Below are 13,602 nucleotides of genomic sequence, written 5' to 3'. Positions count from 1 at the left end.
GCGGGGGAATAGGGGGCGGGAAAGAAGATGGAAGAGCAGGACGAGAAGGAGAAGGGGACGCGGAGAACGGGACGGGGAAAGGGGACCGGGCGCTTGGACCGGGAGAAGGGAAGGGACCGGGGACGCGGGGACGGCGCGGCGCTGGGGCCGGATCCGGCCGGGGATGGGGCCGGGAAGTCGAGGGGCGGAGGGAGGACGGGCTGGGGGGGCCGCGGCGCGGAGCGCGGGTGGGGGCGGAGGCGGGGGCTCGCGGGCGGAGGGGCGGGGGTTCGGGTTACCGCGCGGAGGGCGGGGGAGGGGAGGGGAGGGGGCGCGGGGCCGCGGCGGCGAATCTCGCATCCTCCGCGGGGCGGCTGTGGAGGAGGCGGCGCCCCGGCGGCGGCGGCGGACGGACCGATCGACGGGCGGGGGCGCGCGGACCGACGGCGGGTCGCCCGGAGCTGCTCGCGGACTGAGAGACAGCGGCGGCGGACGATGCGCAGCCCCAGGCCCCGCGCGGGCGGGCGCTGCCCGGGGGGCTGACCGCGCCGGACGGCGCCCCAGGACCGGGCGAGGGAGCCCGCGCCGCGCGGAGGTCAGTGCCCGCGGCCGCCCGGCCCGTCCGGCCGCGCCCGCCGGCCCGCCGGCCTCTCCCGGGCGGCGGTGGCGGCGACGGAGCCGGGGGCTTTGTTCTGAGCCGGAGACAATGGGGGAGGGGGGGCCTGGGCCTGCGGGACCAGGGCTGGCGTGAACGTGAGCGTGGGGGCAGGGCTGGGGGTCTTTGTGCTGCGTGTGTCATCGCGTCGGGAGTGCGGCGGCGTGAGTGTGCCGGGGGTGTGGGCAGGGTGTGTGTGTGCTCCTCCGAGTGTGAGTGTGAGCGCGAGTGCATCGCCGAGTGTAGTCAGTGCGTGTCACTGGGGAGTTGTGTGTCTGCGTGTATGTGTCTGGCCGTGTGTACGTGCGTGTCACTACGATGGGGTGTGGGTCAGAGTGAGTGTGTGTCTGGTGAGCGAGTCCTTGTGAGGGAGTGTGTGTGTGTGTGCGTGTGTGTGTATGTGTGTTGCCCGCCTCTGTGGGAGCCATGTGTCAGAATGTGGAGGATGGGTGTGTGACAGACAAACGGAGACAAAGAAGCTGAGGGGGGAGAAGTAAAGAGAAACAGAAGAGACAGGCCAAGCCCAAGCTGGAGGCCTGTCACCCAGACCGTGTTGAGTTTGTGTCCGGGATGCCTCGATCAGAATCCCGCACAGGGGACAGAGGGAGGTCACCACCAGCCTCGGCCCACGTGGAGGGGGTGGGGACGGGGAGGTCCAGGAGCACAATGAACTCAGTGTGGCGTGGGCCGGGCCCGCAGCCACGGGGTCATAGGCCAGAAAAATATTGTTGCTAATGTCAACTCCTCAAATGCCCACAGGGGACACAGTCACAGGCAGCACACATCCACAAGAGATGCCTTCACAGCCATCACACACCCCCCCGGAAGCACTGTCAGAGCCAACACACATTTACAAAAGGTGCTCTGAGAACAGTGCACACCCACAGCAGAAATGGTGCAGCCAACACATTCCCGCAGGACCTCTGTCAAAGCTAGCACACAGCATGGGAGACACGGTTGCTGCCAGCACCTTTCCTGAGACACTGCTGGAGCAACACGCATCCACGGGGAACCTGTCACAGCCCACCAGCATCTAGGTTGTACTTCAGGGCTGTCTGTACATAGCAGGTGTCTCAGAGACCGGACACTAACGGGATGCTGTGTTACGGTCACTCTTACCAACATCCCACAAGAAACACTTTTAGGTGTCCTGCACACGCCACAGACTGAGCGGTCCCAACTGCTGAATAAACTCCCATTAACTTATGATGCTCACACCAAGGCTTCTTCTCACCCATAGACCTCTCAGGGTTACCCTCTGATTCCTTGAAAACTTGGGGATTTGGATCAGTTTTTCCCTCACCCTGTATCCTGCCATGGTTCTAAGTGTCCCTCCAAGTGTAGCCTCACAGTTTCTTGAGTTCTTCAACTCCTATTACCATCTCCTCTCCCAGGACCACTCAGTGGAACTGGTCTGTCTCAGAAATTTTGCACCTACATTCCACTCTGCCCACAGCCTCCTGAGTCCTTTGAGCTCCCTGATGCCCTCACTCCCATTCCAGTTACCCTTCAACCTCACAGTGATCCCTTGCCCTTAACCTTTTAGCTTTTTCTTAATCTTCTCCTCTCTGGCTTTATACTCTCCTTCCAATGTATATGTCCAAGACCATCACTTCACCCACTCTTTGACCACTCTATTCCTTTGTCATTGTCTTTAGACCACCCGTCCCACAAAGTCTCAACCCAGCTGGAATGATTTCCCAGCCACACCAAGTGATGCTTCTATAAATTCATGCTTCTATAAATTGCACCCTCAACTGGGCCCTCCATAAATAAACAAATAGATGAAATATTTTCTAGTTTTTTATATCCCTTAACCTTGCATCCCTCATTTTTTCCAGCAGATTAGTTAGTCAACCCACTGGATCATTTATTCTGCGAACACCTATTAAGCACCTACTGTGTGCCAAGCAGTGTGACAGGCAATAGCATTGCAAGGGTGAACAAAATCGACATGGTCCTTGCCCTTATGGAGCTTACAGGCCGTGGGGTGAGCACTGTGACGTGGCAGCACATAGCAGGCCAACCTGAGCCCTTGAAGGGGAACTGGAAGAGGTTTTTGGAAGGAAGTGACGTTGAAGCTTATGCTTGATAGATAAGTAGGAGGCTACCAAGCAGAGGAGAGGCGACGGTGAGGTGGAGTGTGTGGAGAGTATGCCAAACCTAGGGAGCAGCACCGGAAAACCCACGTTAAGAAAGTATTGTATGTCTGAAGGGGAAAGCAGTCCAATGAGCCTGGCACTGGTAGCACGATGTGAGGGTGGGTCAGAGAGTCTGGGAGAGGTGAGGAAGGGTTAGTTGGGTTATGTACTTCTTATAGGTCACATGAGTGCTTACCGAACCCAGGGATAATTGAAAGTCACCGAATCATTTGAAGCTGTGCTATGATCTGATCAGATCTGTCTTACAGAGACCACTCTGACAGCAGTGTGGAGATTAGAGGGAGGCATCTGAAAGGAAGGGGATAGTTGGCTGCTGTAGGGACTCAGGAGGAAATAATGCTGGGCTGAACTGGAAGAATGGCAGTAGAGATTGAGGTAGTAGGTAGCTTCAAGAATTCTTTAAGCAGTGGGGTCAGAAGGATTCAGTGACAGGATGGATACATGGACACCGGGGCTGAAGGAGAGGGAGGAAGGAAGGAAGAGTAGACATGACAGACAGACTTGGTCTGTCAGCCACTCAGAAAGTTGAGGCCATCCAGTTTGAATTCCCTCGGCTGTTGGAGATCCCATCCACTTCGGCCTCAGGGGAGACCTCACTTGACAAATTACTCTTGAGTCTTATCCATGTGTCTAGATTCTCCCTGTGCACTCTTTTTCCTCCTATGAGCACATGAAGAGCCTCCAGGCTCTCCTACTTTCCTGCACTCTGAAATACCTGACTAGCGAAGACGCTCTCTCGCTTTGCTTCACTGCCGTGTTTTGTGAAAAGCTCTTCTGCACCGAACTGTTCCCACCTCCTGACCTCCCATTTATTCCTGCCCCATCTATGTAACTGCTCTCCCTAAGAGAACATGACTTCTCATTTGCCAAATCTAGGGGCTTTTTTCAAAAGTCCTCAACTGCTTGACCTCTTGGCAGGGTCCAACATTGTTGACTGTTATTTCCTCTTTGAATCATTCATGTCTAATGCCTTTTGAACCACTATTTTATTCTGTCAACATTTGATGAGCTCTCATGTCCCAACCACACTGCGAGGCGGTGAGAATATGATGATAGAAGACACTGTTCCTACCCTCTGCAAAGGAGACAGGCAAATAAACAGATGATGATACAATAGGGTGGGATCTATGCATCCCTCTCTCAAAACACCTCCTGACTGTTCCTTCTCTGTCTGCTTTGGGGACTCCTTTGGGTGGCACCTAGGGCTTCCCAGGTGGCACTAGTGGTAAAGAACCCGCCTGCCAATACAGGAGACACAGAAGATACGGGTTTGATCCCTGAGTCAGGAAGATCCCCTGGAGGAGAAAATGGCAAACCGCTTCAGTATTCTTGCCTGGAAGATCCCATGGACGGAGGAGCCTGGCAGGCTACAGTCCATGGGGTCGCAAAGAGTTGGACACGGCTGAGCAACTGAGCACGCATGCACGCTATGTGTGATTGGGCGACCCCTAAGTGTTAACAATTTATTAGAGTTCTGACTTGGACCTTCTTATCATCTCACTGTATACACCCCTCTGGGTGATCTATCTCATTCATTTCCAGGGCTTTAATTATCATCTGAATAAGCTGATGACTTCCAAATAACTATTTCTTCCAGATCTCTCTTCAGACCCTCAGACCTGCAGACTTGCTTCCTTTTGGATTTTTACTATTGAGCCCAGACTATAGAGTCCCCTAACATGTCCCAGACCGGATCTCATCATTCCTTCCTCCCCAAAACCACCATCTGCACTCAGTTAACAAGCTACAAAGCCAGAAATTAACTGTAGCCACTCCCTCCTCTACATGTCCTCTAACCTAGAACCTGTTGGTTCTCCTTCCTTACCAGCTTTCTCTGACATGCCATCCCCTTTTATCCATGGGCTCAGCTAGTGCCTTCATCTCACCATCTTTTCACATGACTTACAGCAAAAGCCTCCTAACTTATCTCCCTAGACGTCTACTCCTCCCTCTTCCAATCCAATCTTTTCCCTAAGCAAATTCAGACATAGCATTCCCTGCGTAGCGTTCTTTAGTATCCTTGCACTATCTTGGGTGAGATTTCTACATTAAGGAGGCTTCAGAGATCTGTCACTATCTGGCTCCCCCCAGCCTCCCCAGCCTCATAGCCTGTCCTGTTTCCATAGTTCCCTCACATTGCAAGTCCCGGCCATACTGAATTCCTTGTCGTTCTCCAAAGACGCTGCATTCTTCCATGCTTCTAGCCCTTCAGACACACTGCTCTGTGCCTGAAAAGCCCTTTACTCCCTTTGTCTCCTGGCTGACCCCTTCCCATCCTCAGCTCTCTTCTCAAACGCTCCCTCTCCTGACCACCAGACCAGCTTGGAATCCTCTTGTCTCACTGTTGTCATTGCCTCTTCACTTTTTGTCTCTCTGCCTGAGCTGGGACGTCCTTAATGGCAACGTTGCATGTTATTCATCTTCACATCACCCAGGTTCCTCTATAGATGATTGGCAATGAACAAATGAATGAATGAGGCACCTCACAGCGCCCCCCTCACTCTCATTCACTCTTCAGAAGACTGACTCATGGTCTCAGCTGCCCACACAATAGAGTCATTTCCACACATGCCCACGTACCCAGTAGAGATGTTTCCAGTCCCCTCCCCGACAAGTTGTCCTTCCTCCCCCTACGGCTCTCCTCTTCTCTCTCTTTCACCTGGGCTTCTCTTTTCCTGGATCATCTTCTCGCCCCTGATCTGTACTTTATTTCTCTTTCATTCAGCTGCCAAATATTTAATAAACATCAGAAATGTGCAGATCCAAATCTATGGGACCACGTGGTTGTCAGGGTTCTTGGAGGGAGTGGAAGCCGAGGAAACTGACATGCTATCAGGCCACAGGACTACGGGGCTGCTCCATCTGTTCTACTCCACCAGGCCCCCTTCCTAGGAGGTGTCACAGGCTGCTCCTTCTGCTAACAGCCCCCTAGCACACACCACTCTGTGCCCTCCTGTTCCTGGCACGCAGACCCTTCCCCATATCAGGTTTCCAGGTACTTGTGCCTTCTTCCTCTTTTTTTCTGCCTGTCAGTAGTAACAGAAGTAAGATCAGACTTTCTGATACCCTGGCACCCGCAAGCAAAAGCCCCTCTGCTGGGTTCAAGCTATTGGATCCCTTCGCCTTCCTGGTTTCCTGCTGCCTGCCCCTCCCTTCAGTTCTGGTGTCTGTGTTTCCAGGTAATCCTCTTACTGCTGGGCATTTCAGCCTCTACCACTTAGGAGGGGCTTCTCAGTTCCTCTGTCCCCTGTTGAGAGGGCATCTCTTCCTAGCAGTCCACCTAGAACCCCCAGGCCTGTTGTTTATGTTTTTCTGTCTAAGCTGCTCAATGGAGGGAGCTTTTTCTTCTCAGAGCCTGGAACACACTCTCATATGCTTGGTGAGGAAGGAGGAAAGGGAGGAAAAAAAGGAGGGCTGTACTTCACACCTTCCAGTCACACCATTTATCACCTGGATCACCTTAGCTTCTCTGAGCTTCCCTTCCCTCAGTTGAATATGGAGGTATAGAGTTGTTTTGAGGATTGAGAAAGAAAACGGCTATTAAATGTTCAACTCTTAATTTAGTTTGTTTTACTTCCACAATCTCAGCCCCTCTACTACTCTTCTTTTCAACATCTCATTTCCCCAAACTCGTTCTTCCCTCTACATCTCCAACTTCTCTGCCGTCTCACCAGCCTCCTGTGTAGCCTGGACCCTACATATGAGAGTTAGACCTTAAGACCAGGCTCTTGCTGTTCATCCCACCACCCCTAGATCTCTCACCCTGCCCTGCCAGCCCCTGACCAATGCCCAAACCATGTGAACACCATGAAGGCAGGGATGTGATCTGTCCAGGTCACTGCTGTGTCTTTACTGCTTAGTATGGTGTTTGAGGAGATCAGTCCTGGGTATTCATTGGAAGGATTGATGCTGAAGCTGAAACTCCAGTACTTTGGCCACCTCATGCGAAGAGTTGACTCATTGGAAAAAACCCTCATGCTGGGAGGGATTGGGGACAGGAGGAGAAGGGGACGACAGAGGATGAGATGGCCGGATGGCACTACCGACTCGATGGACATGAGTTTGAGTAAGCTCCGGGAGTTGGTGATAGACAGGGAGGCCTTGCGTGCTGCGATTCATGGGTTCGCAAAGAGTCGAACACGAGCGACTGAACTGAACTAAACTGAACTAAATGGTGTTTGGCACATTGTAGGTCAAGTATCTATTGAAATAGATACTAACTGAATAAATGTATCAATGAATTATTGCACATGCGTGCCCTGGACCCATCCCTCCTTTTTTTCCCTTTGCCTTCTAGAAACCTCCAAGCCTCCTCTGGTCACTTCCCCTCTCACTACCTGACCTCATGCCCACCTGACCCTCAACCTGGACTTATAACTGCCTTGTCACTGATCACCTCTGATCCACCTTATGTGCACGCTGGAATTACTCTCCTACCCACAGTTCTCAGGCACAATCCCTGTTCGGTTGCTTGGCCACTTCCATGACCCTTTATCAGGCTGCTCCATGTCCTCCAGCAGAGAAGCAATACTGTAGATGAGAAAGCAATAACCTTGGAGTCTGTTGGAGCTGTGTTCCAGATGTTTCTCTGCTACCTGCTCTGAGCTTTTGTCTCCTCACCTGTAGAATAACACTTATCCCAGGGTTATTGTGAGCATCTGGCACACAATGGGAGCTGACATTCATTGAGCCTTCACTGTGTACCAGCCACCATGCTAAGTTTTTCGTGGCATTCTTTCATTTAACTCCCCTATCAACTATATAAAACAGGCACTTTGATCCCCATTTTACAAAAGAAAAAACTCAGGCCTAGAAAGATTAAACAATTTTCCCAGGATTACACCATAAGCAGCAGAGTCTGAATTTGACTCAGCAGAGCCCATCGTCCTAACCACCATAGTAATAGCTCATGCTTGTGCACTTATAAAATGCCTACTCTATGCCACACACTATTCTAACTGCAAATACACTGTAGTGTTATTACTGTTCCTATTTTGTAAATGAGCAAATGGAAGCACTGAACATTTAAATGGCTCACCAAAGGTTACATAACTAGCAAGTGAGAAACTGGAGAGAAATCCCAGAGTTGGTTTGGCCCAAGTCCAGTCTTCAGCACTGTCCTGTCCTTCCTCACCATGACACACTGCCTCTCTTTTCTAGGTGTGCAGTAAGCACATGTTGATGGATGACTCTATGCTGACATCTTGTCTATGGCTAGTTCATTAATTCCCTGTCGTTTCGCATTGCAGGAGGCTTGCTCCCTTAGGAGTCTCCTGAAATGATTCTCCCCAAGATCACTATGACCTTATTACTGCATAAAACCAATGGTTACTTCTCAATCTTCATCTTACTTGGCCTCTCAGCAGCATTGGACACTACTGACCTTGTTGAAATGCTCTCTCCTTAACTTCTGAGATATGGCCTCCTCATTCTTCTCCAAGAAGAATCAAGTTCTCCTTGGCTGCCCCTTGAATGTACTCTTCCCCAGGGTTCTGTCCTAGTCTCTTTTTTCTCTCCACACATCCTAGCTGATGGGTCTCCGCACCCAAGGCTCTCCGTTACTCCTTAGCTGGTCCAAATCCATATCTCCAAACAGACCTCTATCCTCAGCTCCACAGCTCCAGACCTCTATCCACAGCTCCCTAACTGTGTGAGGGACATCCCCATGAGAAGACCCCAACAGGCACCCCCAAAATGGCTCTCCTCTGTGGTATCCTAATGGCCCCACATTGATAATCAGACCAGCATTAATGGGAGGCAATCTAGAGCCCTTCTGTTCCCTCACCCTTCCTGAAGGGTAGGTGGCCAAGTCTTGTCAACCTCACCTCCTCACATTTTTCTTCTGTGTCTACTCTGTCCCACTGCCACTGACCTGGGCTACAAACACCTTGTCCTTGGTGCCCCTCCTCCCGTGGGTTCTCTTCTCCAGGTCTCCACTGTCTTGCTAGGTCTCTCCCTTCAGCTCCCCTGTAATTTCTGCCTCCCTCCATCTTTCCCTTCTCCGTGAATCTCAGGCAGCGTGGAGTGCATGCTCCTGGGATAAGATCAAGGCTATGTCAGAAGGAGGACAAAAATAATCACTTTAGGTTTTGGTAAGCTAAGTCTAGATGCTAAAACTTTAAAGATAACCACAAGAAATAGAGAAATAAAATGGATAACTTTAAGGCCAGTGAAGTGATAAAGACATACTAGAAATGATAAAAACCTAATTCTGAAGAGTAACTTTTCAGGAGGAGGGAGAAACCATGCAACTGGAGTGGGTACAATCCGCAATTAGATTAGTAATCATTAAATAAATAAATGTTTTATTTTAAAAAAAAAAAAAGGCTGTGTTAACTCAGGACAGTTGTTTCACTCCCAGCCCCAGTTTCCTCGCTGAAAGGTGGGACGCCTCCCTGACCCAGGCTGTTAGGATGATTAAGATGATTAAATAAGGCACCGTCTATGAATTGCCAGCACACTAACAGCTCAGGAAAGAAATTTTCCTTCTGCCTTCTGTGCTCACATCCGTCCCGGCCTCTCCCTGAGGTGCCTAATGGGAACCAGTCCTCGGGAGGGACAGAGCCAGGCCCGGGCACTGCCCAGCTGCCCATCCATGAGGTTGTCCAGGGGACATCCAGGGAAGCCAGCTTGTCAGCCTTCTCCTCTTCCTCCTGTGCTCACTCCTCCTTTCCTCTTTTCTGCTCCCCACACCCTCTCCCCAGCCCTAACTCCTTCCTTTATTTATGCTCCCCCCTCACTCCAGCCCAGCTGTTCCCGTCTCTGACTTACCTCCCCTTTCTGTGTGAACTCCTCACTCTTTCCTTTGCCGACACACACTCACTCTCCCCCAGTCTTGCTCCCAGTCATCCCCTGTGAGAACTCTCGCCTCTCTTCCTTTCTCCTTTATGCCTGGCCCTGTTCCTTCACCTCCCTTCGCCCAAGGCTACCCTCTTCTTCCTCCACTTCTGGGCCAGTCTGCCTTTTGCAGCCCCCTCCTCACCCTGTTGTCTTTCTGGTCCCTGCCCCTTCCTGGCCCTGGGACAGGAAGCTGAGGGAGGAGGCCTGCGAGGTGCCAGCTCCCCCAGCTTCCCCTCTGCACCTCAGGCCACTCCTCTGCTTCCTCCTGGAGCACCCTTCCCTTATGGTCCCCCTGCGACTCCCCCTCAGCCCACCTCTTTCCTCTCCCATGTTCCCCCTGCTCCCAGGTCCTATAGACACACAGGCTGTGTGTGTGTGTTAGGGGTGGGGGGGTGTGGATTGACATCACATTGCAGGCCCCAATGAACAGTCTCGCCCCTCCCCCTCCTAATGAGAACCAGCTGTGGTTCCAGAGGCCCAGATGTGGGGCTAGAGGGGGAGAGTAGGATGGAGCCAGAGGACAGAGTAACAGGCCCGGGACGGGGCGAGGGCATGTAGCAAGGAGATCTGGGCGGGGGGAGCAGTGTGACCAGTCTGGGGGAGAAAGAAGACAGATCTGGGTAGGAGGCAGGACAGAATGGGGAAATAGACAAGATGGATGGTTTAGACCGGATCTGGGGGAAGGGCTGGGACAGACCTGGAGAGGGAAAGAGACAGGAACAGGGAGGAGGAGCAAGTCTTGGGGAAGAAGCAGTGAGAAACCCTGGACAGATGGGGAGATGGTGCTGAGAAGAGAGTTGGAGAGAGGATGAGACAGTCTCGGGAGAGAGTCTGGAGTTCGAGTTTGGAGCTGGAAGCCCTGGAGCAGGAAGTGATGAGGCACAGTCCAGACAGGCCCCAGGGACCTCAAGGTCACAGCTGCAGCCGCAGAGCTGACCACGAGTGCCCCGGCAGCGTGTGTGAGAGCGTGCCGGCGTGTGGGTGGGTCTGCCAGTGGGAGTCTGCGCAGGGGTGAATGTGGTCTGTCTGTGTCCGTGAGAGGAAGGGTGTGTGTGAGTGTGTGTGAGTGTGTGTGCGTGCTTGTCTACATGAGGCCTGTGGGAAAGTGTCTTTCTGTGTGTATGTGTCTGTGTGGACAAAAGCATGTGTGTGTGTCTGTACGTGTGCCTGCATGTGTTAGACGGGGAGGAAGGTTCCAGGTGAATAAACGCGTGTGTGTGAGGAAGGGCATCTCTCTATGTGTAAGAGTAGCCTCTGTCTGTGTGAGTGTGAGTGTGTATGGAGTGTGCCGGTCTGCCTGTACTCGAGTCTGTGCATCTCTTTGCCTGGCTGTGTGTGGGCCTGTGACTTCATGAGGAGGCACCTTTGTGCGTCCACTGTGAGGGTGTATGCGGGAGTCTGCATTGGACAGGGACCCAGGAGGGCACCAAGGTCTGCACAACTTGGGAGAAGGGACATCTGCCTGGGCCTGGATGCCTCCTCAAGGCTGATCACTCACCTGAGAGTTACCTCACACCATTCACGGATCTTTTCATTCAGAAAATGTGCTGATCATGTGCCATGCCCTGTGCTACACAAAATGGTGATTAAGATAGAGTCCTGGCCCTCAAAGAGCTGACATTCTGTTTCTTGGTGCAGAGAACCCTAATACAGAATGTAAGAAGACATTGACCTCACTGTCCGTTATCTTCTCTGCCCACCCTGCTTTCTCTGCACTGACTGATTAAATGAATAGGACCCGTTCCTAACCCTTGACCCTTACCCCAGTCTCTAGGCTTAGGTCCCCGACCCTGGCCGCTGCACCACGTCTGTACACCTAGCCTCTCCCCTCTCTGGTCAGGCCTGTGTTCACTCTGCCCTTCTTGTTCTGAATTCCTCTGATCTGTTATTCCATGTGGCAGCTCCTTAGGCTTTGCAGACTTGAGCTCTGGGAAGAGGGGTCCTAGTGAACCCTACAACTCTGAAGCCAGGATGAGGAGCCTCATCAGGGATGGTGCTGGGAACCCAGGCGAGAGCACCTGCAAAGTGCCCAACTCTGGGCTCCCATTTCCATCACCTGTGATTTTCACAAAACGGCAGATAGTAGGCATTACCATGGTCATTATATGGATTAGGAAAATAACATTCAGACTGCACTCAAACTTCAGCGTCCCAGCTCTCTTGATTGGCTCACACAGATGGGAGAGATGGGGTTGGAAGTATAAGTAGAGGGTCAGAAGTTCTTATCCCTGGGGAGGACGGGAAGTCCTAGAGCAGAGCAAGTCTAGAAAGCCCAAAGGACACACCTCAGTAGCCACTTCTGTGGCCACACTTCTGACCATGGTGCCTCAGGGGCACAGGCTCACGCGTGTCTGTGTGTGACAGAGCTGGCATGTCCAGGGACAGTTCCCCTTCTGTCAGTCGGTGAAGGCGGTAGTGTGCAGTTATGAGATTCTGGCCATTCATTCTGCACTGCCTGCTGTCATGATACCGCTACCAAATGCTGGAGAACATGGGACTGAGACCCTCAAGCTGCTACCCTTGGGGATCTTCTGATTCAGTGTGGAAGGAGAGGAGAATCGGGCGCACACATGAACAAAACAGGGCTGCTATGCAGTCTGTGGCAGTGTGCATCCAAAGCAATGAGAGCCCAGTGGGGTACACAGTGGGCACTGCAGGGAGGTCACAGAGATATCACAGAAGCATCCTCAGAAGACAGCATCTTGAAGTTCGAGAGGAGATGGCCAGTTGGACAGGACCTTTAAAGGATATCTCAGGACGAGAGCATAGTTCATACAAGGCAAGAAGTTGCGGGGGGAACAGGTGAGGGGTTTAGTGTAGGAACGTAGGGTGCGGTGGGGCAAAGTGAATGTGAGGCATAGTGGAGAGATGGCGGGGCTCAGGTCTGGAGGGTATATTAAGGGCGTTGGGCTTTGTCTTGTGAATAGACATTCTATACCTAGTGTCCATGAACCCTTAAAACTGCAGGCACAGTTTGGGTGTATGCATCTGCTTTTTTTTTTTTTTTTTGTCCAGAGTGGGCAGCAGTTTTCTGCCATCAGTAACATTGAACCAGTGGAAACCTTTTGTCAGGGGTGTTTTGGTGACAGTTGTGAGGATAGCTCCAGTCAGGAGGACGTGGGCTAAGGGGTCCAATCCAGGAGGCACAGGGAGGATAAAGGGCTGTGGAAGGAATCGAAAGGAGGGATGACAGTGCTTGGACCTGGACAGCAGCAGTGTGAAAACAGGAAAGGGCAGGCTTGAGATGTGTCTCACTGAGATAGTCAGGTTTTGACTGAGGAAGAGCAAGGAAGCCAAGGAGTTTCTGAGTGGCGATGCTGTTCACAGGAAAGGGAAGGGAGGAGGAAAATCAGGTTGAGGTGAAGCTTAGGAATACCCTGTAAGGGAGTCCGTTTTCTGGGGGTATATATGTCTCCAGCACTCTCCAGAGCTGGAGATTGCAAAGTCATCAGCAAATAGACATAAAACGATCAATACTAAAGCTGAAGTTCCAACACTTTGGCCATTTGATGCAAAGAGCCAACTCATTGGAAAAGACCCTGATGCTGGGAAAGATTGAGGGCAGGAGTATAAGATGGTTAAATAGCATCACCAACTCAATGGACATGAGTTTGAGCAAACTCCAGGAGATAGTGAAGGACAGGGAAGCCTGGAGTGCTGCAGTCCATGGGGTCACAATGAGTCAGACACAACTGAGCATCTGAACAACAAAGAAAACAAAATGACTGATAACATTTTTAATTGAAGGCGTGGGAGGGGACAAGACCACTGAGGCAGTGTGAAAAGTAGGAAAACGTGCAGCCCTGGACTGAGTCCTGAGGGGCACCAGTTTTAAGGGCAGAGGAAGAACTGGCCCAGGAGACTGAAGAGTGGACATAGAGGTACAATGGAAGCAAGAGGTTGGTGTCACCATATGAAGCCAAGACGGCTAGGTTTCAAGAAGCCAGTGATCAGTGACTCAGTATT

The 13,602-nt window shown here is 51.9% G+C and overlaps 1 protein-coding gene across 1 annotated transcript in view; it reads left to right on the top strand.

Annotated features, from left to right (window-relative positions):
- Nucleotides 1–331: 331 nt before the first annotated feature.
- Nucleotides 332–13,602, top strand: part of DCHS1 (dachsous cadherin-related 1) — a 36,691-nt gene continuing 23,420 nt past the window's right edge. Inside the window, exon 1 of the mRNA XM_065944183.1 lies at nucleotides 332–574. The gene's annotated coding sequence lies outside the window, so the exon portion shown is untranslated. The remainder of the gene's footprint in view (nucleotides 575–13,602) is intronic.

This window comes from Muntiacus reevesi, chromosome 9 (assembly GCF_963930625.1).
Source record: "Muntiacus reevesi chromosome 9, mMunRee1.1, whole genome shotgun sequence".
NCBI classification, from domain to species: domain Eukaryota; kingdom Metazoa; phylum Chordata; class Mammalia; order Artiodactyla; family Cervidae; genus Muntiacus; species Muntiacus reevesi.
The sequence above is the reverse complement of the archived record's forward strand: the minus strand, read 5'-3'. Positions and strand labels throughout refer to the sequence as shown.